Source organism: Megascapheus bottae, chromosome 21 (assembly GCF_031878675.1).
Source record: "Megascapheus bottae isolate mThoBot1 chromosome 21, mThoBot2.hap1, whole genome shotgun sequence".
Taxonomy (NCBI): Eukaryota; Metazoa; Chordata; class Mammalia; order Rodentia; family Geomyidae; genus Megascapheus; species Megascapheus bottae.
Window position 1 is genome coordinate 25,749,841 of NC_143529.1, and position 22,094 is coordinate 25,771,934.

The 22,094-nt window shown below is 40.7% G+C and overlaps 1 long non-coding RNA gene across 1 annotated transcript in view; it reads left to right on the forward strand.

Moving 5' to 3' along the window:
- LOC150048827 (uncharacterized) overlaps positions 1–22,094 on the forward strand; it is a 103,356-nt gene that overhangs the window by 25,766 nt on the left and 55,496 nt on the right. The window contains exon 2 of the long non-coding RNA XR_016539151.1: positions 7,353–7,473. This is a non-coding gene — a long non-coding RNA (uncharacterized LOC150048827). The remainder of the gene's footprint in view (positions 1–7,352; positions 7,474–22,094) is intronic.

The window sequence follows — 22,094 nt, forward strand, 5'->3', positions numbered from 1 at the left end:
TGAGGCCAAGGGGTCGAGGTAGGTTTGCCTTAAAGTGGATATGTACACTAACACATGCTTTCCCACTCCATAGTTCAAGAGCTGTGCAGTGGATTTCTGGGTAACATTTGTACAGTCGGAGGAGACAACATGTAGGAGAGAAGGGTGGTGTTGGTGAAGGTTGTCCGGGAGCCTGTAAGGTGGAAGCCCATTTTGTCTATCCTTCCTGCAAGCAGAACAACTCTACCATTTTTTGGTGGTGGCTGTTCATACTGAGTTCCACATAACTGCAATTTTCATTTTGAGAACAGTGTAGCTTCAAAAAGTAAAATAAGTCTTGGAGACAATGAAACTGGAACATGTCAGGGGAGCATCCTTGAGAACAGAACTTTCTTTTTAATTTTTATTTTTTGGCAATCAATATACCAAACAGAGATACCACACTAATGGTTCCATCCTAGTTTTCCTTTGGAGAAACCATTTTTTGTTTTCCTAATGATGTTGTTTTTGTTCAAAATGGTGTTAACTGATGAAATTGTTATCAAAACCTCAGGATATTCTTCCTTTCAACAGAGAATTAACCATCCTGAATTCACCATGGAGCTTACTTCGTTATCGAGTTGGATCATTTGTGTGTGTGTGTTGGGGGAGCGGTGTGGTATGGACTGCCTTGGGCATTTTAAGATACTCAGCCCCAGTGCATTTAATCATGGAAGGTACCTTGTTTGCCTACCTGACACTTCAAATATGTTCACATTTTCCCCTTTCACCTGACTCTGGGGCTGAACAACAACAAAACAACAGCAATAATAAAAGGAAGGTTTCATTTGAAAAGACTGCCCCTAATCTATGGCAGCTGTGACATATGACACCTCCAATTAAAAAGCCAGGGCTTTGACTGTTCCCAAATGAAGAGGCCACGTGCTGACCTTCTGAACAGTCACTTTGGGCATGGAGGGTCCAGGGGCATCTGTTTGTCATTTCCTGTCACAGAAGTGCCATTTGCAGAAATAGCCAAGAAGCACACAAGGGTGGTATAAACATCCTTTCTCAGACATCTCCTTTGATAGCTTTTTTCACTAGAGAAGTATTCTAGGATTAGTGGCATTGAGCAGGGATACTAAGAATGTAGTCATAAAAATGTCATCCATATTCTAAAAAGTTAAGAAAATTAAGGGTAGGGGTGAGGTTGGGAGGGATGGGGGAGAATGATGAGAGGGATGGCACTGGTTAAGATGCATTAGATTCATATATTGCTTTGCGTAACTATTTTAAAGATAGAAAGAAAAAAGGAAAAGGAAAAGAAAGAAGACTCCACTGAATATGGTGGTTCATCCTATAATCCCAGTACCCTGGAGGCTAAGGCAGAAGGAGTGCAACTTCAAAGCCAGTCTAGACTGATCGTGTCTCAAAAGGAAAAAAAGGAATAAAAAGTGTGTGTTTCTATGGCCAAGCTATCCTTTAAGTTAGAAGCCTGTGTGTTTTCTTAGTGAAGACAAAAAGCAAGAACACACATCTTAGTAGAAGAATGTGAAATAAAGAAGATAGAAATCTGAGGCCAACTCAGGCCAAATTAGTGAGACAACTTTTAACAACAACCAAAAAGCTGTTCATGAGACTAATTCCAGGCATCTCAGCTCTTGGGAAGGTGTAATTGAAGACTATGATCTGCGCAGGCTAGGGCAAAAACTATGAGACTGCATCTGGAAAATAACTAAAGCAAAACCAATAAACAAATAAACAATGAGAAATGTAGCTTAAGTGGTAGAGTGCTTACTTAGCAAGCATAAAACCCTGAGTTCAAGACAGAGACAGAGACAGAAGAAGAGAGAGGAGAAAGAGAGAGAGAGAGAAGAAAGAGAAAGAGGGGGAGGGGAAAGAGAGAGGAGAGAGACAGAGACAAACCAACTTATTAGAGGCACCCCCTTTCTTAGAGTATGAGAAATAAATGGTCCAAAGAGCAGAATTTATGTGGGTAAGATAGTTCTGATAGGAAGAAATTTATGAACATGTAGGGGAGTAAGCTGAATTTATTTTATATTACCTTTTTCTATTATCTAAAAGCCTTAAAGGGATGAGGTTGATAATGAGACTTGCCTGGTAGGAAGCAGATTGAGGTAACTGATGCCAATCACCAGATCTTAGCACCAGTAAAAGGTTAGGATAATATTAGAAAAGTAACACTCATCATTATAATTAATAGCAGGCATACCCCATGCATATCCAAAGAAAAGGAGAAAGTGAAGGTAAACAAGGAGTTAATGGCATCCTGGGTTACCTATTTTAGGCGAGCTATTAATTGTCTAGATAATTCTCTCTGCTCTCCCATTGGTTCCCTGTGGCTAATATAATAAATGAGATGGATTACACACCAGAAGTTGGTTTTTTCCTAGATCTGGACATCCATCGTCAAAACGTGGGTGAGGCTGAGCTTTGTCCTAAGCATATTGCATCTTGTCTCAGTGTTCTTTGTCTACCCAGATAGATCGACATACGAATTGTGGAGGGAGCTGGTGGATTCTTGGGCTAGGGTGATGCTGCTGAAATATCTGTCTTCTCAGCAGCATCTCTTCTCCTAGTTTAGACTAAAAATATATAAATAATAAACACAGCTACCTTTCCCCTGTGGGAGGGAAGGTGTGAATCGAGAGGCTCTGAGTGGAGATGACAGAACTCAGTCACACACTGCACACACTGGTGAAGGGATTGATGATGATAGATTTCTTGTTTCAGAGACTGGCAGAGTTACTGACAGACATGAGGGAGTCAGGAAGATGACCCATGCTGAGAGGGCAGCTGGTGAATTTGCTTAGAAAATGGGGCTCCTGGCCTGGTGAAAGTGTGGAAAGTGCCTCCCTCACCCATACCCTCACTCTAACTTACTAGTTTTAAATCTTGGCTTTTGTGCCATATTACGTATGTAGGGGGAGGGGAGGAGAGAGGGTGGGTGGGTGGCAGGTCAGTTTCATATGTCTAGATGTCAGTAGTTGAAAAATTAATGCCCCTTGGAGCCTGTTTTTGATATGTCTACAAAGCAATTTCTATCAACTATTTGTAAATGATGTGTGTAGTTTCGAATGATTTATTATTTTCAAAGTTAGCAAAATATACAGTTCCTTATGCTTATTCAATAATTAGTGTCTAATAAACTCTACCAAAGAACTTCTGTAATTATTCAAGGACCAAATGTTTGACTTCTCAAATATCTGTTTTTCTCAGTCATTGACTGCTGTTCAACCATTTAACTGGTTAATATGGACACCAAGATAAATAAATGGAGACCTTTGAACCTGTAGACTTTGATTGACAGTCCGGACTAAACTGCTGGTCTCCTACCAAAGGAAAACATAAATGCAGTTCTTAACAAAGCTAGACACAGACATGTTTTGAAGGTCAGGTAATTTATTTTTTTTTGAGGGAGAGAAAGGGTAAAACACTAAATTTTATATTAATTACGTATCTATTTTTGGTCTCAGAAAGAAATATCCATTTAGATTTGGAATACTGAAAAGCTTTTTTAGAATGACCATGTTAGAGAGTACAGAAGGGGCCTAGATGATGTGAGACTTTTCTAAATGAAAATCGTTTTGTTCTACCTCTCAGATCTTTGTGTTCTGTCACAAAAATGCATTTCACTACAGTGACTTTGTACAATGTCAGTATTTCTGATCAGATATGAACACCTGAAAAAGATCGAGTTTTGTTTTTTCATTTTCTTGATATGATTTAGCCTTGAAATGGAAACACTGTCATATAAAAATTCATGTTTGTGCCTTCCAGGAAAATGGAATACTGAAATAGTTTTGAAGCTACAATTCAAACACATAGTCATAAATACATGTACACACATAAAGAGGCATACACACACAAGCATGCATATGCACACATACACACTATCCACTATCAGAAAAAAAAATGTTGAGCAAGAAGGTTGAAGAGCAGAAGAATTAAGCTGTAGAAAGCTTAATTTCACAGTAAAGCAAGTTACTTTCACAGTAAAACTCTTCCTTGTCATTTCTTTAGCTCAATATTGAATTGTTCCAGTTTCCTCTTGAGAGTATCTATTAATTTAATAGATACTTGGTTGGAAATATTTCTCCCCCAATCATGCAGATTTCACTTCGATCTGTCTCATCATTCCCCTTTTCCAAAGTGAGTCGTTAGGAGTGTAAGGTAGGATCACAGTCTCAGTTTTGTTGAAGTCAGCCATCGGGGGATGTTAAAAGGAGTTGTAGTTCCAGGTGTGTAAGAGAGAGCTGGGTTAAATTAGGGGGTTGCATCTGATTCCCAAGTTTATTCCCCTGGCATTACCTCAAAAGAGACTATCACTTACAAAACTCCAATTAAGGGGCAGGCCCGCTGGGCAATTGCTCAGAGATAGTAAGACATCACTGGAAAATTTGGAAAGTGTGTGCTAGTTAATTCAGGTTATTACAGGTAACCAGAGAAGTAGGCAGTATACCACCCTACCCCCAAATGGAACATCGAAAATAAAACCACCCCCTTTTCTAAAATGCTCTCTAATCACTAAACAAATACTGGGCCTCAAGAATTGTCAGTGTGAAGTGATTCCCAATTGCTGGGTTCCCTGTACATGTGAACAGATTATTTTGCAGCCAGGGCCAAGAAATCTGATCGTTCATCTCTCTGAACACTGGCCTTTGCAGGCCACAGAGGCTCAAGTGTGTCCTGAACAGGGAGGGATAAAACAGGGAAATACCTGTCAGTTGTGATCAAAATGAACTCCTGGCCCTAATTTCTGCTTCTCAACAATCTGGGTCTATTTTGTTTTGCTGGTGGTGGTGGTGGTCACTGGGCTTGAACTTAGGGCCTGAGTACTCTCCATGAGCTCTGTTTGCTCAAGGCTAGCACGCTACTGCTTTGAGCCAGCTGCTTCTGGGTTTCTGGTGATTAACTGCAGATAAGAGTCTCATTGTCTTTCCTGCTTGGGAAGGCTTTGATCCATGATCCTTAGATACTTAGATCTTTGATCCTTGGATCTGATTAGCTAGGATAATAAGTATGAGCCACCAACACTGGTTTATTTTCTCTGAAGTTAATTAGTAATTAAATAACAATGACTAATATCATTATGCTTCCCCAATCTTCTCCTGTTTCTGTCCAAATAACTGTTTTACCAGCTTACTGTACCACCTCTCATTCTTCCCAGCCCCAGTGTGACCTGCTCCATGTTTCTTACTCTGTGTATTCCATTCCACCTTTTGCAGATCTCCACTTTTGGGTAGAACCAGCTCAGCTGTGGAATGGAACTGGACAGGCAGATTTTTTAGCAGGGTTCTATTTCACTAAAACTGTATCTAGACTTTGATGAGGGATTTCTGGCTTGAAATATTCATTTATTCATTTTAAAATTTTGTCTATCTAGTTGTAGAACTCTGAAATTTTAGACAGAGAATGAAAAAGAATATATTGCCCATATCAAAGAAGCTGAGAAAGAAATAGTTCCAAATTAGTCACAGTAAGAAAGGAAAGATGACTTCTGAGTGCTTGGAGCATGCGTGGTAAGTCACAGGTAAGTTAAGCCTGCTCCAGAAAATCTGGAAGGGCTCCCATTTGCTGAGGGAAGGAAGCCGCTTTGCTTCAGGAACTCTGCCTCCCTTTGATCCTAGATATGTTGCAAGCTGAGCATCCTATCCCAAACCACACAGGAATTTAAAGATATCTCTGGAAGACACTGCTTGATAGTAAGCTTAAGAAGACTAGCTCCTATCTGTATAATGAAACTTTCCTAGAAACACGTTTGCTCCAAAGGGGGAATAAGTGTATTGGTCTATTTCAATATGGATAACGGGTCCAGGAATGGAAGAGAGTCAACCATTGTTGAGCTGTTATAACTCAAGAGTTATGTGTATAAATCCAGATCCATGGATACAATTCATATTAATTAAGCTTTCCCAAAGACAATCTGACTATAATAAAGTCCCCAGTGGCAGTGGTTCAACACAATGCATTATTATTTTTTTCTTTTACAAAACAGTTTGGCTTCAGGATGAGGCTCTCAAGGATGGACTGATGAGTGGCTATGCTCCGTACAAGAGATTCACTGATGCAGATGGATGTTTATCTTCTGTAACACATGTCTTCCAAGTCAATTTCAGATGGTGGGAGGGGGAGAAGTGACAAGAGCAAAGAGAAATTAGCGCAAGAGATTTCTATGATTCTGGGTTAGCAGTTATACATTATTTTTTTTTCTTTTTTTTTATTGTAACAGTTATACATTATTATTTTGTACTCATTTCATTGATTATACTTGGGTATCAAGGAAGAGACTTGTGACCTGAAAGATGGCTTGCAAATGTTGACTTACTGAATATTTAAGACAAGAAAGTGGGCATTTGATGGCTTCATCACAGGCACAAATTCTCATTCTCAATTCACAGTCAGGGAAAATGAAACTTGTTTCAAGAGACTATGGCAGAAAGAGGAAGGCTATTGATCCACAGGGTATTCCAGCATTTCTAAGAATTTCTGACTGAAGCTCTGCCATTTTTGACAATTCTTCTGCCTTTCATTTTAGGATGATAGTAAAGTGTGGATTTTGTTATCCCATGGGTTTCAGCCAAGGAGGTTAAGACAGAGTTATTCTGTAACATGTCCAGCAAGAAAGGGTTAGACTGGGCTAAAAAAATTTACTCATGTCTTTCAGACAATCTCTATAATGCTTCTCACTATTGCTGCCTTCAAGAATCAGTCCTAGATGCATAATGACAACTGGATGGAGGTTGAGGGAAAGTTGAGCCAACAGGGTTAGCTATAAACTTTCCTTGAGTACATTCTGTCCTTTATTAAACACAACTTTCCTACCCCCTCTGTGTTAAAGTCAGTCCTCCCATCTATTCATGCAACTTTGACTGGAAGTCTTAGTGACAGAATAAGCTTTTGGATCACATAATACACACAGTATTACTTTCTCCCACAGGTATTGTTCTGCCAAAAACATGGGCAGAATGGGTATTCTTATCATAAACAAATGTTTATTGAGATTCTTATTACAGAGTTGCTCATGATGCTCAGAAATAGGCAAGTCTGGTACTCTGACCTTCCTGGGCTTACAGATGGGTTAGGGAACTGGGAAATGTATAGCTAAAAAGATAAATAACAACCCAGAGTGAAGTTTTTCTGAGAGCCTAAGGACCCGTGCCAATAATAAGTGCAAGAGGGAAGCGGGGAGATAGTTTCTGAACAGTTCCTAATGTGCTGGCCTCAGTCCTGGTTGATCTCCTGTGTTATCACATTAATCCTCCTGGAATTCACTGGTGGGAGTCACTGCTGAGAGCTGGGATGGCCAGAGTCTTTAAGGAGGAGGTAAGACTCAAGCTGGGTTGAATTATATTGGTGCTATTTCTCAACAGTAATGAAAGCTGGCTGAGCTGAAACCTGGAGCATAATTTCTCACTGGCTGGCTGTTCCAGATAGCAATGGCTTCAGTGCCCTTCAGAATGGAATTTTTCTCAGCCTGCGAAGATGTATGAGGTACGCTTTCCAGGTAAGCATCCTTCCACTTGCCTTCCACCCATTGCTTTAATTAAATACATTTTGCTTCTCTTGGTTAGTCTTCCCAAGTCTTCACAAGTTCTGCAACACCACTGTAGCAGACAAAATGACAGTTCATCGAGTGGAAATTATGCGGAGAAGGAAGGAGATCATTAAGTTCTTTTCCACATTGATGATAAGGATAGGGTTGGGTCAGACTGAAGCATGGAGGGAAAGGATTCTGGGAAAGCTTTCTTATTTCTGACTTCCTTTCCTGACATCATTATTACATTATTGTCTCTTTCTGGTTGGATTTATGGTCAGAAGCACCAAGATTGACATTCTTCCTATATGAGTTAAGAAATAATAGAAAATAAAATGATTAGTATTTACTGAGGGCTTATTATAAAGTTAAGCCTTCCCTATGGATTATTTTATTTGTTCTTTAGAATAATATATGCATGTGTCTTTTACTAATGAGCCCTGGAAAGGTTAAACAAGTTGTTTAAGCTTGTACTGCTAGTGTAAAGAAGGATTGGGGCCAGGTGCTGGTAGGCTCACATCTGTAATCCTAGCTGCTGAGATCTGAGGATTGAGGTTTGCAGACAGCTTGGCAGGAAAGTCCATGAGATTCTTATCTCCAAGTAATCACAAAAAACTGAACTGTGGTTCAAGTGGTATGATACTAGTCTTGACCCAAACACCTAAGCCCCTGAGTCAAACCCCAGTACTGACATGTGTATGGAGTGCATGCATGCACGTGTCCCCTCCACGTACACACACACACACTTCACATCATATATACACACAAATACACAAACGACTGGGGTCTTCAAAAAAATTTTTTTTGTCAGTCATGGGGACTTGAACTCTGGGCCTAGGCACTGTCCCTGACCTCTTCAGCTCAAGGCTACCACCCTACTCCTGGAGCCACAGCGCCACTTCTGGTTTTCTAGTGGTTAATTGGAGATAAAAATCTCACAGACTTTAGTGCCCAGGATGGCTTTGAACTGTGATCCTCCGATCTCAGCCTCTTGAGTAGCTAGTATTACAGATGTGAGCTACCATGCCTGGCTCAAATATATTTTTTAAATTTTTATTTATTTATTATTGTAATGTATAGAGGGGTTATAGTTACATTTGCCAGATAGTAGGTGCATTACTTCTCACACATTGATACCCCTTCTCATGTTTTTGTTCCTATTTCCCCTCTCCCCACCCCTCCAAATCATCTTGTTTTCCTCCTTTCCCTTTCCTATTTCAAATAAACAAATAAACATATATACAATATGCCAGGTAACAAAGTCAGATACAGTAACAATATGAAATTAACCAAAGGGCAACAAAAGAGAAGCAAAATAACATTAAGAACACCAATCACACAGGATAAAGCTCTTGTTTCCATATCCTGGAGATCCTTTCCTTTAACCTCATCCTATATGACCTTATGTATCTACCTTTTTCACTATTGTAATCCTCTGCTAGGAGAGTGCTAGGTGTACTAATTATTACAAATTAGGGAAAGCATTGAGCCTATGTTTCTTTGGGTTTGGCTTAGTTCACTTAATATGATTTTTTTCCAAGTCTTTCCATTTCCTTACAAATGGGGCAATGCCATTCTTTCTGATGGCAGCACAGAATTCCATTGTGTATAAATACCACATCTTGTTGATCCAATCATCTACTGAAGGGCATCTGGGTTGGTTCCATATCTTTGCTATGATAAATAGTGCTGCAATGAACATCGTTGTGCTGGTGGCTTTAGTATGTATTTGTTTCTGGATGAGTAGGTAAATGCCAAGGAGTGGAATTGCTGGGTCATAGGGGAGCTCTATGTTTAGTCTTTTGAGGAAATCTCATACTGCTTTCCAGAGAGGTTGAATGAGTCTACACTCCCATCAACAGTGTAGTAGCACTACCTCCTGGCCACATTTCTGCCAGCATCTGTTGTTATTATATTTCTTGATCATGGTCATTCTAACTGGAGTGAGGTGGAATCTCAAAGTTGTTTTGATTTGAATGGCTCAAATATTTTTGATAAATATGTTATTGATACATAATTTATTCACCTCACAATTTAAAGTGATTTGAAGTGTGAAGTTCAATGGACTTTAGTATGTTCACATGCACAGTGATCACAATTTTAGAATATTTTCCTTTCTTGGAAACAAAATGGAATCAATTACACTTTGAGGCAAAACGGAGTTAAAATTAATCCTAACTCTTGTTTTGAAGTGAAGATAGTGCGTGTCTCATTTTGAGGCCAATCTGGGAAAAAAAAGTTTCTCGGACTCCTTAACTAAAACATTAAAGAGCTGGAAGTGGTGGCAAGAACCTATCATTCCAGTATACTGGAAGCATGACTAGGAGACTGGTCCCAGCTGGCCTAGGTATAAATGGGAGAACATACTTGGAAAAAAAATACAAAAACAAAAAGTGAATGGAGGCATAGCTGAAGTGGTACAGCACCTGCCTTGCAAGCAGCAGGCCCTGAGTTCAAATACTGATTCCATAAGAAGAAGCAACTCTGTACCTAGAATACCCACAAATCCTCTTTCTGACTATAGAGATTTGCCCATTTCATGGGAATGCAGTGTACAATAAGTATCTTGGCTTCAAGTTTTCAAGAATCATTGGCATCAGTATTTTATTCCTTGTGACAGCTAAGTGTTGAAGTTAATGGAGATATCACAATTTATTGATCTAATCATCAGCTGATGGGGATTGCTCTCTCTGCCACGTTTTGACCATTATGAATATTGCTGTTCTAAGTATTTATGTAGAACTTTTAGTATGGACATACTGTTTTATTTCTCTTGGCAAGGTACCTATGAGTAGCATTGCTGGTCCTAGGCTGACTTGATGGTCCAAACTGTCTATACCATTGTATGTTTTTACCAGTGCAGAACCCTCAGTGCTAACCTTTAGCAAGGTAATTTATCCCTTCCATACTTATTTGCACACACACACACACATGAAAAATTCATATTAAAACTCTAATAAAACCAATTAGTAACTGGAGGGTCTTCTTAATGAGACACCAGAAAGCTGACCTCCAGGTTCAGAGGCTTTGATAGCTTTTGATTTGAAGAGATCAACTGAGCTAAGTGCTGAGGAGCTAAATGAAAGCTGCCATATTTGAATGCCCCTTTATTCTCCTAGGCATTAGAAGAATTTTCTGCCTATTTTAAGGGTTAAGTGGATTCTATTCTAGCCTTCTATGTGCAGGTATGGCAATAGCCTGGGATTGTCTGTTACTCTGAAAAGCCATTGACATTTGCTGAAAGACAGCACACAAAAGAAGATATGCATAATATCTATGCATATGTCATGCTGATCTCTTGAAATGTTAGATATTCTGCACATCAAATTTACTGCCACTTGATTGCAAGTGACATAAACCTCAAGGCCAGTCTTTAAAAATGAAATAGGAAAGAAAAAACATTGAAAGCAATTCTTTCCCCACACTCATTGCCAGAGGTTTCTGAAAGGGGCCTCAAAGGTGATTTTCAAGGTGCACTTGACTGAGCCTAGAGGATTTCTGTCTGGGATGGGAGAGCATTTGCTGTAGGCTTATTCTGAGAGCACAGGGCGGATATGAAAAGAACATAAGCCTTGGTCTCTGCCCCCTGGGAAAGTCTATCTTGTGTTGTTAAAGAATAACTCAGTGCTAATGCATGACCATAGGTGCTACAAGGGTCAAGAGAAACACAAGTGGGGTGTGCTGGAGTGTGGCCGAGTAAGCTTACACAAGAAGTGGAACCAGCCTTCAAGGAAATCAAACCTAGGACTGAATGAAACTAGAGGAAATGGCATTGCTATTCCAGTAGGGACAGTGACAATGACATTGTGAAAGCCAGTGTGTATTTTAGGGTCCGGGAACCAAGGGCCATTGCTATAGATGATGGGCACAGGAGGATAGCCTGGCGGAAAGAGTTTGAGATATGGTGTCTGCACATCTGGAGTGAGATTGCTTTTAGTCCTCATGTGAATTTGCTTTGAAAAGAGCCATGTGGGTCTCTGTCTCTTCTTTTGCAGGCTATGGAGGTTGGGTGAGTCCTCATTCTCAAATGACTGTTCCCATTACAAGCTCTGGAGTGTTTATTTAAAAACCTTGGTTCCTGTTCCTGAAGGTTATATGTTTGTAGGTACAAGGTGAGGTCCAAGAGTAGTGGTTCTTTCTCATGCACATTGGAATGATCTAGAGAGGTTTTCAAATTAACGGTGATTAAGTTCTCTGAATCCCAGAGATTCTGATTCTGTGAGTCCTTGGTATGGCCCAGGCTTTGGGAGTTTTCATGGCTTCCCAGGTAGTCTTAGTGGTCATCCAGATTGAGAAGCACTAATTCTCGGTGGATTTGGGGCCTTGGGTTGATTATGAAGTACTGAAGGCCAGTGGAATTGTAGCTTCGCAAGACTTTGATTCAGTGAGAAACTATGTTGGAGTAAGATGGTGGAGGGCTTTTATGCTGGACTGAAAGTGTTGTATTTTGATCTATAGACAGCAGGAGAGAAATCAGATGTTTGAGCTGAGGAACATATCACCTGGTATTCTTTAGATCATGATCTTACCACCAGGAAAAACAGGAAAAGTGAAAACTATCCCTTCATTTTTGCTGTCAGCTGGAAAGGGTATCCACTGCCAACTCAGCTGTGTGACAGAGCAAACATAAATAATCAAGGAGAGGCTGTCAGAGTGGGGAAATAGCTTGAAGTCATAGAGCAGTATGGCATGGGCCTTTGCTAAGCATCTCCAACCCACCCTGAGAGGTTACAGGTTAGGGGGGACTTTAAATTATAAGTTAAATCTCATCTCTGATGACCAGAATATAGGGTACTACCTGCTCTCTTAACATTTGGAAATATCCCTTTTGATGAAGAGCGAGCAGGGTCCAGGCTCTTCGCATACCCCAATAAGTACTGTATTTCACTCCGTGGAATTCAACTATAGGGTGGCTTATCTTGTCTAAATCCACAGAGTCCCTAAGTTCCACAGGGAAATACAGAGAGTTGAGACCTTCTATCTTCCCACCACTGACCTTCTGCTCACAGTATTGCTTATAATTGCTTCTCCAGTAAATATGAACAAAACACAACTCAATTTAAAGGGAAATATTGACAAAAGCCCCAGATGGCAAGGGGGAGATAGAAAGGAAGTAAACTTGTGGAAGTATATAATGAACGGCCACTAGGAGACACTGGTGACTCTTTCAGGCACCCTCACCTGTATTCAGCAGCCTTGGTCTGGGTTCTTGGAGCCAGCAAGCTCTTCTGTCTTTAGTCTGTAACAGCTCGGGGTCTCCACTGGATAATCGTTACAATTCCTTCCAGGTTTGAAATAGTATGTCTTTTCACAACATTTCTAAAATCCATCCCTGCCCAGGAGTCGATTCTCTCTGGTCCTTCAGCAATGCCCTGTTTCACATTGGCCCTGAGAGCTTGTGGGCTGCTCCTGGCTAACCTGGCATCATTCCCAAAGGACCACCAGCCCCACATTTGCATGCCAAGAACATTTTAAGGAATGTGAGCCCTGCAGGCTCAAACATCAAAATCTTTCAATAGGGGAAAAAATCTCAAACCAAACCCAAACAAAACTCATGAAGTCCAAAACAAACCAAGTAGCTTTGTAGTTAACTAAATTATCCCCACTTTCATTTTTTTTTTAATTTGAAGAGCAGTTGCTTTTCCTTTTCTATAAATATCCTATTTGAAGTACATTGGTTGCTGCTGTATGTGCTTCATAGAACAAACAAAAAAATACCCTCAGAATCACCACCCCACTGCCAAAAAACCTGACAAACAAATAAACAAAGTACCCCCAAATGTCAAGCAAGCAAACAAATGAAAGAAACCCTATACCAGTAGCTCTCACCTGTGATCCTAGCTACTTACGAGGCTGAGATTGGAGGATCACAATTTGAAGCCAGCCTAGGTAGGAAAGCTTATGAGACTCTTACTTCCAAGTAACAGCAAAAAGCCAGCAATGGAGCTATGGCTTAAATGGTAGAGCAGCAACCTTCAGGAATAAGGTTAAGAGACAATGGCCAGGACCTGAATTCAAGCCCTAGCACTCGCACACAAGAGAAAGGGAAAGAAAAAGACACTGTTCCATGGGTCATTTGGGATAGATCTTACTGTTTGAAAAATCTATGTTTCTTAGATATTCATGTGTAGGAATCACATGAGGAGGAATTTGGCATAAACACAGATTTCCCTCTGTACCGAGTCTAGCAATGGATTGAAGGGGTGTGGTATGGAGGCCAGGAGCATAGCTCCCTAGCAAGCTTTCTGGTTTGAATGTCAATGGTCTGCTGACTATCCACCCAGAATTTCTGTGCTAAAGAAGGTAAGTGATTCAGGTTCTTCCCGGGATCACTCTTCCTGACATGGCATGAATTTATATCCTTGCTTCCCCACAGTTTCTTTCTGGCTTCAAATGATTATTGAGAACAACTATGATGTAGCTTATATTTAAGCAACAGGATAATATCATCATTAAAAGGCCATGGTGAGGCCAGGAGGCAGCTCAGTGGTAAAGTGCTGGCCTAACATTCACAGGCTCTCTGTTTAATGTCCAGCATGATATCAGTAAGGCTGTAAGTTCAGATAGCTCAAAAATCTGACTTTAAATCTTAATTTTCTGGCTTTGTAAAATTGGGCTGGTTGCTAATTGTCTAGTGTCAAATTCCTCATCGCTGAATTGGGGTCTGGAACATGGTTAACTGAGTCACTCCATGTAAGGTCCCCAGGTTGAGATAAGCAGTTGGTGAAGGTTAGTGTGGTAGGTGTTGGGGCCAAACAAAAGGAAGGAAAATGGAGATAGAAGGTGTTATTCAAGCAAAGCTTGGGAAATAAAAATAACAAGTGTTGGTGAGAATGTCAAGGTATTGGACTGCTTTCAGGAATGTAAAGAGGTGTCACTGGTATGGAAAATCAGGAAAAATAAAAAAGTAGATGCTATGTCTCATGGGTTGTGGATGGCAGGGAGCAAGATCTCTTACCCTGTCCCATGCCAGCTTCTGGTTCCCTGGTGACGTGAGTGGCTGTGTATGTCAAATTCTATAAGGGATGGAATCCAAAGCTTGCAGCGTGATCAAGAGAGAAGGGTGATTCTCTGCTGAGATGTCTCATTGTCAAGCTTCTGGATGGACTTGCTTGCCATATGGGCCTCCCAGCCAAGCTCTGTCTGTGGGTCTACCATGATCATGTCCTGGGCTCTTGTCCATACATCCTTCCCTGGGTGGCTTCCAAGGCCTTGGGGCGTTGGCTTCTGCCTCCTGGAAATGCCTTTTAGGAGTAATGATTCCACACACAAGGGCTGCTGCCTCCTGAGGGCTAGCAGGGATTTTGTGAGCACGTTGCTCAGTGTTCTGACATATCTGCACTTGCTTTGTATGAGGAACTTATGGTAAAGTTGTGTGCAAATAATACAGACCTGGAGTATGTGTCTTTTTTTTTTGTAGGACAAAGAGGGACAACATTTCTTTCTAGGGGCAATGCTATATCTCACTAGGTGTGAACGGTGTCTTCTTCAGCTCTTAGAATGTTTTGTTCCACTAGAAAACTTCACTTAGTGGTTAAACTTACTAAAATAATACAGGACTTCACTGGCTAGCAATTGTTAGAGTGCCAGGGAAGAAGAAGGTGGCTGTATATTTTCCTTGTCATCCCAATCCTTGGGTCTTTTTGTTTTTAATATAATCCTCTGGCAAGGTGCTGGTGGCTTACGCCTGAAATCCTAGCTACTCAGGCAGCTGAGATCTGCAGACACCACCTATGGTTTGAACCACCTAGGGCAGGAAAGTTTGAGACTGTTATCTTCAATTAATCACTGAATGGCCAGAAGTAAAGTTGTAGCTCAAGTGGTAATGTGCTAACAAAATAGCTCAGGAATAGTGCCCAGGTCCTGACTGCAAACCCCAGGATTATAGCACAAATATATATATAATATTACATATTATTATATATTATGTTTATATTATTTATAATATTCTTATTATATTTATATTATATATTACATTATATATAACTATATATTATATTATAAATAACTGTATGTGTGTATGTATATACACACACACACATATATATATATATAATCCTCTGAATTTTTAAAAATCACATTGGCTTTCCTAATGTTACCTTTCTATTTTAGAATGACTTTATAAAATGTCTCCTAAATGTAAAGAAATAATTAATCTGACTTCCGAAGTTTGCTGCTCATTTAAACACCAGAGAGGATGAGATTTGTTGAGGCTATACATTGTTAAAAATGCATGGACTAGGGGCCGGGAGTTTGGCTTAGGGAGTTGCTTGCCTAGTATGCACAAAGACCCGGGTTCGATTCCTCGGTACCACATACATGTAGGAAAAAAGCCGGAAGTGGTGCTGAGGCTCAAGTGGTAGAGCTCTAGCCTTGAGAAAGTCCAAGGATAGTGCTCAGGCCCTGAGCTTAAGCCCAGGACTGGCAAAAAAAAAAAAATGCATGAACTAAGACAGGTGCTGCTGGCTCATGGATCACATCTGTAATCCTAGCTACTCACTCAGGAGATTGAGATCTGAGGATCATGGTTCAAAACCAGCTGGGCAGGAAAGTCCAAGAGACTCTTACCTCTAATTATCCACTAAAATACCAGAAGTAGCACTGTGGGTCAATGTGGCGAAGAGCCAGCCTTGAGCACAAAGCTCAGGAACAGTGCCTTGCGTTCAAGCCCCACAACCCCTCCCCCACCACCCACAAGAGTGTATAGACAAGCCACGAGGTCCCTGTCTTCTAAAACAGAGAGCCACTCCATTCTTTCTTTGATCCTTTTTCCCCTGGCCACCTGGACACACTCCTCTGTACCCTGAACTCCAGCCTTTCAGCCTACTGTCAACTCAGTAAGAATCCAATTCCAGGCCTCCCTCAGCATCTCCAAACAACCCCCCTTCTCCTGATGCAGGGCAAAGCTGAGGAGCTCTGACCCCAGCCAATAATAACAATGTTGTAACATGTTCTAGATTTGCTTCTTAGGGCTTTGGCTTGCTTTCCCCACCTGTCTTTAATTTTTAGCATAACCGCAAGCTGATAGAGATACGTATCAAAGACTTATCAGATGAGTGTGCCCAATAGAACTAAAATGTTCAGGGCATCCAATTTAGCAAATTTTAAATAGCTACCTTCAACCAAGTTCAAAGAATATCATTGTTCCTCAGTTCCTTCTCTTAAAAAAAAGTGGGGGGGGCAGTGGGGGAAGCTCTACCATTTAACTGAGTCAAGACAGCCACTCAGAAGAGACTGTAACAAGGTATTTTTTTTTCAAAGATGGAAAACATGAGAAAATTGAAAGTTAACAGAACATTTTCAAGCAGTAATTTAAGTTTTCACAAAGGCTTAGAGTTGGACCTTATTCTGATGTCATTGAAATATCCCTGGTTTAAATATAAGTACTTTAATAACTAGTTAGGGAAAGAAAAACTTTCTTTCCCAGGCAAGCAGTAATAGAAAGCTTTGTTGGATTCCTTTGATTACAATAGTTCTTTGTTAACAGATTGTAACTTTGCCCCAGGACTGGTGATAAACTCTTAAAAGGTGAGAAGACTTGTCCTTCCCACCAAGGGAAGCTGTTTCACCTCCACATGGATTGAAAAGAAAATAAATGTCTAGCGCAGCAACTTTTTATTCCTATTTAACTTTCTGTGTCTCTTTGGTTGACAAGTCTGACCAAAAAAAAAAATCAATATTTAGTGTGAAAATCATGTAAAGTCCAGCAACATTGAATCTTTTCCACCCCAGTGGAAAAGATTATTCACCCTTGTTGCTTGGAAACCCTTTGCAAGTGAGGAAATATTATTACCTTTAGGAGTAGATCAATGTCTGCTCAAAGCAAAAATTAGATAATTGTGGGATTCATTTGATTAAATGGAATATCAAAAGAAAATAATTTCTACTTTAGAAGATCTAAATAATCTACCCTTACTTTGCAATGATCAAATTAAACAACTAGCCAAATCAGTTATTCAGGTGGAAGAGACTATCGGGTAGTGTTTGGGGTTCACCCAGGGGTCAGTTCATAAGAAAGTAAAACCTAAAAGTTGACCATAAAGCTAGCACCATTGGCTCAGGCCTATAATCCTACCAACTCAGGAGATCCAGAAAATTCATACAGAAAAAGTCTGTGAGATGCCATGTCCAAAATAACCATTTCAAAGCTGGGCTGCAGGCATTGCCCAAATGGGAGAGTATCAGTTGAGCCTATGTGAAAGACCTGATTTCAAATTCCATGCCACCAATGAAGAGCAAAAATACAACTTGAAGTATTTCTATAGTAATAGCTCAGTTCATATTTTAGCTAATGAGATTCTGGATACTGAAACGGAAAAGGAAACACAGATAATTCTGTTTTCCTCTAGTTTTACAGTTAAAGAAGCTGAAGCTCAGTATCACATACCCAGAGAGTCAGGATTAGAATCCAGAGCACTTTCTACATCATGGACTATCTGTCCCTTGTGACTGCCTTGTTTCAGAGACATAACTAAATTGAGATAGATCATAAATCATCTTGATTTTTTGGCAGGCTGTTCTCCCTCTTGTGGGTACCTTGCTATCTGTATTTCTTCAAATTCATTATCATAGTTCACAAAGGAAAAGAACATATGAGGACTGAGTAGAAAGTGAAGGATTAAGAAGGATTTGGACCAGAAAGCTAGAGAAGGGGTCCAATGGGATGGAATTCATTGATTCTAAAACAGGGAAGAGCCCAGCCTCCCTTCCTCTGTCCCTAACCCATGCCAGCACTGCTTGCTAAGCATTTCTTCCATGCTTCATCTACATTTCTACGGTGGATCAGTAGTTTCATTTCTGCCTGAAAAAGTTCCAAAAATACTGAGAGAAAGTCTGGTTATATGGTATTTAGAATTGGCCCCAGAACAGAAACTCCTCTGACAAGGAGCTTGTTTTCTTTGTGTTTGCCAGAACCCGGCCTCATTGTGGAGACTTGGAATTCAAAATAAGCACTTGCATATTTGTGCTTTGTTCCAGCCAATCTCAAACACTTGAGTCTTTCTTATTGGTTGGTTCAATTTAATGATAAACCTTTAATCACAAGGTTAGACATCAGGACTTTTAATCAGGCAAATAGGAAGGAGTTGAATCCAGGCTGGATTGCTATTTTACCAGAGGCAAATTTCTTAATCACTCCTGGCTTCATTTTTCTCTCACCTGCCATGGGAGTAATAATAATAATAGGGTATACCTCTAGAGGTTAATGAGGAGTAAATAAGATAATGATAATGATGGGATTGCCATCAGAACCAGAGCTCAGTAAGTGGTAATTGGCATTATCATGGAGCTGTAGCTGGGTGCACAGGCTGGCCAGGGTTCTGTGGTCACAAAATAGTAATTGGAATTATGGGTTTTCATTGAGTAATCTAGAAGGTTGCTTCCTTTTGAAAGATTTGGGCAGAAGTATAGTGCAGGGAATCTGTGGGTTGTTGCTGCAGGCTCTATGTCAGGTATCCTATGCAAATCTGAGAGGCAGGACAGTATGAAAGCCTGGATAGACTGAGGAAGCCCAGTCACTCATTCACACGGACATTCTAAGATCCATTCTGGATAAAGCCAGAAGGTAGAGGGTCTTCATGGGAACTGAACCCTTATCACTTGCCCCAGGGACTACTAGAAGTGCAAAACTATTTCTAACACTGTGCACTGCACCATGAGATTTTTTTTTCTTGGTCATGGGGCCTGAACTCTGGGCCTGAGCGCTGTCTCCGAGCTCTTCAGTTCAAAGCAAGTGTTTTACCATGTTGAGCCACAGTGCCACTTCTGAGACTTATTTTTTTAATGGAGAATTCCTGACTTGAATACAATGTACATGCAGAAAATAACTCTGGGAATCCCCAACTCTCACTAATGGCCATGCCTATAATACCTATGATACCTGTTTGGGCTTTAAATTCAGATGCTACTACTGACCAATCAGTTGTAGATGGTAAATTACACACTCTCCTGCAGCTCCACTGGAACTGAGGCTTTGCATGTTGAGTTTCAAGTATTTCTAGGAATTTCTCATTTTGCAAGAAAGCTAGAGCCAGGCAGGTCTTCCTGTGGCTTTTCAGAAAAGTGAAATCGAGGACCTAAATATAGGTTGTGTCACATTCACACATTTAGGTTTGCAAGTCTGCACAATATGGGTTGAATTCCGTGAATGTCTTAATCCCCAGTTTTCTTGTGTATAAAACAGGGACAAAAACTGCATCCATGCCAACTTGGCAGTGTGTGGTGAGGCTCAGATCCTGTCTGTGCAAGGGCTTTGTAAAGCTGCTACTAAAGGAAAATGCATTCATAATTTTTAAATTTCTTTTTGTTTTAAAATTTTTTCTGATCATCTTTAAGTAGTTACACAAAAGGGTTTCAGTTGGACATGTCAGCTTATGAGGACCTATCAGTGTTCTTCCTTTCATACTCTTCCCTCATCTTCCAACCCCACCCATCAATTTCCCTAGCTCTCCTTTCACATATATATATATATATATACATCTATATTGACTATTATGACTGCATTCTTCCATTATTACTCTCTTCATTTGCCTGCCCTCGCTTCTTATCTCCCTCAACCCTTATACCTCAAGTTCCAACTTCTTGGTATTCATTTTGTTAGACTATAAGTTAGTTGTTCAAAGAAGTCACATCATTAGAATTCACATGCATCTAACATGCATTCATAATTTTTCTTATCAAAGAAGACAATGGAGTAATATACATCTCACTTCCTCTGCTCTCCCTTTCGCTGCTTCTCCACTTACTTTCCTTACCAGAACTTAAGGTATTGTGTTCTATATTGCAATATAAAAAATGTTTCTGTTTGAATCTTATATGCAACAAAAGGTAGATGAATGGTTAAATTGAATTTGATATCTGCAGTCAGAAGTCTTTACTATCTCCTAATAATATTAAAGCAAAAAAAAAAAAAGACTTGAGTAACCTAGCTGATTGGATAAGTTATCAGACAGATTTGGGGTGAGGGTGGGGAGCTGGTGATGGGGACCTGGCAATTGAAAAATCAGCCAGATGAGATTACAGTCTGGAAAATGCCTATAGAACCTATTCAATTCCACAGGAGAAATTTCCATATCAGAACAGGCCACTTGACCATATGCATTAGAGCTCTGTGTGACCCTGGTTTTAACTTTTATTAGGTTATTCCATCTGGTTCCTGGTCACAATTAGAAAGTGTTATACAAGAGGAATCTCTGCAATCTGAGCTTTTAGTTCACAGAGAATTTTGATTTTTTTCCACTTATCTTTATTGGGCTGCTTATAAAAAGAGTGAAGCTCTTTAACCAAACATAGTCTCCACGTCCATCTGGAGAGACGATGATGGGTAAGTGATTAAGTTGTTAAAATGAAGAAAATGTAGTGCTTGTTATTAGGCAGAGCGAAGACATCGGGTGCTGTTCATAGCTATTTGGCTCTTAGTCTGGATTGTTTAATGAGTGATGGATCATGATTGTGTGTGTGTGTGCATATGTGTGTGTGTGTGTGTGTGTGTTGGTGCATGCATAAGTGTTTATGCACATGCCCACACCATATCTGCACAAGGTAAAATTGAGATGGAGGCTTTTCTACTTATTTCCCCTCTTCTCCTCCTGTCTCCTCTTCTCTCCTCCCCTCTCCTCCCCTCTCCTCCCCTCTCCCCCCTCTCCCCCCCTCTCCCCCCTCTCCTCCCCTCCCCTCTCTTCCCCTTCCCTCCCTTCCTCCCTCCCCCCCCCCCCCCCCGCCTTCCCTTCCCTCCCCTCCCCTGCTTCTGTCTGTTTCTCTGTCCCTATCCTTGTCTTGGTAGCTCTACGTCTGCCTGATCTCTCTCTCCCCCTCTCCCTCTCTCCCTCTCTCCCTCTCTCCCTCTCCCCCTCTCCCTCTCTCCCTCTCTCCCTCTCTCCCTCTCTCCCTCTCTCTCTCTCATTCTTGCTGCCTTTCCTGCTAGCCCCATACTTTCTTCCCTTTCCTAGTCTCTGCAACCTTTCTTTTCAAAGACTGCTTAGGGCTTTCCATTCCTGCATACCAAGGGTAATTGATCATTAACGGCTTAGAGAGTATTAGTAGGGATAAGAGAAGCATTGCTTTTTCAAGTTTTTGCTTCAAAGAGACTCTCCAGTTTAAAAAAGGCTGGAAATGTTGACCAGGATATTGGGGTAGCAGGTCTAGTGCTTGCAAAAATCACTTCAGTCAAGGACTCTAGGAGGTTTTGCCTAGAGAAGAGTTTGTGAAAAAGCAAAGGTGGTTTCTTAAAAAAAAAATATCAGTACTAGAGATGAAGGGGTCACTGTGTTATGAGCTCACTGTGATGAGGAGAAGAAAGGGCCCGGATGCAAACCTGATGGAGAGAGGCTTCTTCTCAGCTCTAGAGAGGAGGGGGCTCCCATGAAAAGAGGACGTGAGCCGGAGGCCCTAGTATGGCCGCACCCCGAAGGGCATATTCTCACACTTGGTGAGCTTTGAGGAAAGACAGGCAAAGGCCCGTGTGGAGGGTGGGTGGGGGGTGGGAGGAGATCTTCCCTAGAGTTAAAATCAACAGGTATTTCCTGTAGAATATGCAGTTTTCGACAGGGCATTGGTGAGTCACTCTTGTAATCCTAGCAAT